This window comes from Nanorana parkeri, unplaced genomic scaffold (assembly GCF_000935625.1).
Source record: "Nanorana parkeri isolate BGI_ZX_2015 unplaced genomic scaffold, ASM93562v1 scaffold1894, whole genome shotgun sequence".
Lineage (NCBI taxonomy): Eukaryota > Metazoa > Chordata > Amphibia > Anura > Dicroglossidae > Nanorana > Nanorana parkeri.
This window is the reverse complement of record NW_017308162.1, coordinates 2,430-6,938: the sequence shown is the minus strand read 5'-3', so window position 1 is coordinate 6,938 and position 4,509 is coordinate 2,430.

Here is a 4,509-nt window from a genome sequence, read left to right as displayed (position 1 = left end):
TGGGTTGAGGTTTCGAGTTGAGGTTTAGGTTTCGAGTTGAGGTTTAGGTTTCGAGTTGAGGTTTTGGGTTTCGGTTTAGGGTTTCGGTTGAGCTTTTGGGTTTAGGTTTTGGGTTTAGAGTTGAGGTTTTGGGTTGAGGTTTAGGTTAAGCTTTTGGGTTTAGGTTTTGGGTTTCGGTTTAGGGTTTCGGTTGAGCTTTTGGGTTGAGGTTTAGGTTGTTGAGGTTTTGGGTTTCGGTTTAGGGTTGAGGTTTCGGTTTAGGTTTAGCTTTTGGGTTGAGGTTTCGGGTTCGGGTTTAGGTTTCGAGTTGAGGTTTAGGTTTCGAGTTGAGGTTTTGGGTTTCGGTTTAGGGTTTCGGTTGAGCTTTTGGGTTTAGGTTTTGGGTTTAGAGTTGAGGTTTTGGGTTGAGGTTTAGGTTAAGCTTTTGGGTTTAGGTTTTGGGTTTCGGTTTAGGGTTTCGGTTGAGCTTTTGGGTTTAGGTTTTGGGTTTAGAGTTGAGGTTTTGGGTTGTGAGGCCGGTGCTTCCTCAACCAGCCGTAATTGGGTTTCGAGTTGAGGTTTCGGTTTTGAGTTGAGGTTGGGGGCCCATTCATGTTTTTCCATCTCCGTTTCAGCAAGCCCTAGCTCTGGTAAGGTGGATCTACCACCCCACTGAATGAACAGGGAGGGATCTCCAATGATGGTGGCAGTCATGGAGCCCATCAAGGGATTGAGCAACCCAAGATAGAGCTTAAGTAGAATATAGCCATGTCCATACAGATGGGGTGTCACACTCGATGCTCATCGCGGTGTTCCGGAGAATTCTACAGATTTTGGGATTTCTTGCTCAATTTTTTCCTTGGGTGGCCGGTAAGTAAATGTTCACTCATGGGGGATATAAGCAAGGGTAGGACAACAAATTACTGACTGATAGTGGATGTGCCAGCCTCCGCCGAGGCTTCCACTGCCAGCCATAATCCAGCGCGGTCCCCAACTTCTTCAGTCATTGGTTATTAAGACCACGGCGTCCTAACATCCAACTCTGCAGTCAATGGTTGCTAGGACCGCCCCCAGCATCAAAAGAGGACGGAGGAGTAATTTCTTCCATCCTCTCCTGGAGGCTGCTCTGCCTGTGCTGGGTTATGTCTGGCTGATAGTGGATGTGTTGGCCTCTGAGGCCGGTGCTTCCTCAACCAGCCGTAACCTAGAGCAGACCACCCCCCCTCCTCTGCAGTCATTGGTCGCTAAGACCCTTACATTTCTTAGGAAAAGGGGCACTCTGATGGAGACAACCAATGCATGGGGGCACTCTGATGGGGACAACCAATGTAAGGGGCCACTGTGATGATCACAGCTAATTATTAGTTGTCCTCAGTAGAGAGCCCCCATACATTGGTTGTCCCCATCAGAGTGCCCCTATAATACATTGGTTGTCCCCATCAGAGTGCCCCTATAATACATTGGTTGTCCCCATCAGAGTGCCCCCATACATTGGTTGTCCCCATCAGAGTGCCCCCATACATTGGTTGTCCCCATCAGAGTGCCCCCATACATTGGTTGTCCCCATCAGAGTGCCCCCATACATTGGTTGTCCCCATCAGAGTGCCCCCATACATTGGTTGTCCCCATCAGAGTGCCCCCATACATTGGTTGTCCCCATCAGAGTGCCCCCATACATTGGTTGTCCCCATCAGAGTGCCCCCATACATTGGTTGTCCCCATCAGAGTGCCCCCATACATTGGTTGTCCCCATCAGAGTGCCCCCATACATTGGTTGTCCCCATCAGAGTGCCCCCTTACATTGGTTGTCCCATCAGAGTGCTCCCTTCCATCGGTTGTCCCCTTCAGAGTGCCCCCTTACATAAGTTGCCCCAGAGTGCCCCCTTTCATCGGTTGTCCCCATCACAGTGCCCCTTACATTAGATGTCACCATCAGAGTGCCCCCGTACATTGTGTAGATGGAGAGTAAAACTGGACCAAGGAATGAAGCTTGGGACACCTCAACAGAGATATGGAAGGAGGCCGACTGTGAGAATCCATTTGGTCCAACCGATGGTGGTGGAGATGCAGAATATACCAGGCCAAGGAATGAAGCTTGGGACACCTCAACATAAATATGTAGGGAACTGTTGGAACAAACCCCGATTGGTCCAACTGATGGTGGTGTAGATGGAGAATAAGGCTGGACCAACCAATGAAGCTTGGGACACCTCAACAGAGATGTGGAAGGACCATCGACTGTCAGAATAAACCTGATTGGGCCAACCGATGGTGGTGGAGATGCAGAATAAACTAGGCCAAGGAATGAAGCTTGGGACACCTCAACAGAGATATGGAAGGAGACCGACTGTGAGAACAGCCCAATTGGGCCAACTGACGGTGGTGGAGATGGAGAATAAGGCTGGACCAAGACATGAAGCTCGGGATACCCCAGAAACAAACCTGATTGGGCCAACTTATGGTGGTGTAGATGCAAAATAAACTAGGCCAAGGTATGAAGCTTGGGACACCTCAACAGAGATATGGGGGGGGATGCTAACTGTTTGAACAAACCCCGATTGGTCCAAATGACGTGAGGCATAGAGAATAGGCTCCACCCACTTCTTTCCTTGTGCTATACATTTTTATTTTAAAATCTGCCAGACATGAAGGAAGACACGTTAGATACAATCAGCCAAATACAATATACAGGATATAGAAAGTGACCCATCGTTATTAGGAGCATCACACACATTGGTGAACGTAGAAGAGCCGAGCAAGCCAAGAACTCACCAATGTCTACCGTCACAAGAAAGAAAACCGTGTCCGGCCGGGCCTTCACCGTGAAAGCACGTCCAACCAAATCTTCCAATGTGTTCCCATGAAAGGAATTCCTTTCCTGTCCAGGAGGCCACAGAGGAAGTGAAGGGAAATCTTCCTATTGGGAACACAACCAAAATAGGGGGTTCCAGAGTCCACACCATTCCACCATTCAAAATCATGATAGGGGGTTCCCCAAGTCCTCACCACTCCATTATTCACAATCATGATAGGGGTTCCCCAAGTCCTCACCACTCCATTATTCACAATCATGATAGGGGGTTCCCCAAGTCCTCACCACTCCACCATTCAAAATCATGATAGGGGGGTTCCCCAAGTCCTCACCACTCCACCATTCACAATCATGATAGGGGGTTCCCCAAGTCCTCACCACTCCATTATTCAAAATCCTGATAGGGGGTTCCCGAGTCCTCACCACTCCACCATTCAAAATCCCGATAGGGGGGTTCCCGAGTGCTCACCACTCCATCATTCAAGATCCCGATAGGGGGGTTCCCAAGTTCTCACCACTCCACCATTCAAAATCATGATAGGGGGGTTCCCAAGTCCTCACCACTTCATCATTCAAAATCACGATAGGGGGGTTCCCGAGTCCTCACCACTCCATCATTCAAAATCATGATAGGGGTTCCCAAGTCCTAACCACTCCACCATTCAAAATCACGATAGGGGGGTTCCCAAGTCCTCACCACTTCATCATCCAAAATTCTGATGGGGGGTTCCCAAGTGCTCACCACTCCACCATTCAAAATCCTAATGGGGGGTTCCCCAAGTCCTCATGATAGGGGGTTCCCCAAGTCCTCACCACTCCACCATTTAAAATCACGATGGGGGTTCCCCAAGTCCTCACCACTCCATCATCCAAAATCACGATGGGGGGTTCCCAAGTTCTCACCACTCCACTATTCAAAATCCTGATGGGGGGGTTCCCAAGTGCTCACCACTCCACTATTCAAAATCCTGATGGGGGGGGTTCCCAAGTTCTCACCACTCCATCATTCAAAATCCTGATAGGGGGTTCCCATGTGCTCACCACTGCATGATTCAAGATCCCGATAGGGGGTTACCAAGTCCTCACCACTTCATCATTCAAAATTATGATAGGGGGTTCCCCAAGTCCTCACCACTTCATCATTCAAAATCATGATAGGGCTGTTCCCCAAGTCCTCATGATAGGGGGTTCCCAAGTCCTCACCACTCCATCATCCAAAATCATGATGGGGGGTTCCCCAAGTCCTCACCACTCCACCATTCAAAATCCTAATGGTTCTCCAAACTCTTCACCCTTTTTTGAATAACCCAAGCCTCCACCACTCCATCATCCAAAATCATGATGGGGGGTTCCCCAAGTCCTCACCACTCCACCATTCAAAATCCCGCACCTTGGAACGAGTAGACAAAGTGCGTTGATGGTCATCAAGAGCTTACCACCATTTTTGGTGGTAAGCCATTATCATTATCTTTATTACTCCCCTAAAACACATGAACACTGGAGGACAACCACCCCTCAGTCTGATTGGGCCCGGTGGGTCAGCTTCCACCAGTGTGGGCCCGATATGTACAGAGAATGCCAAGTCTCAAAAGCTTTACAGTAGATACCTTGGATGCTCCTAAAGAGTTTTTAAGTGATTACCGAGTCCGGACACATCACCAAGTGGCCTCAACCCAACGGAGAGGGCCGTCGTCAGACAGTCCTGAGCACGAGCCCCC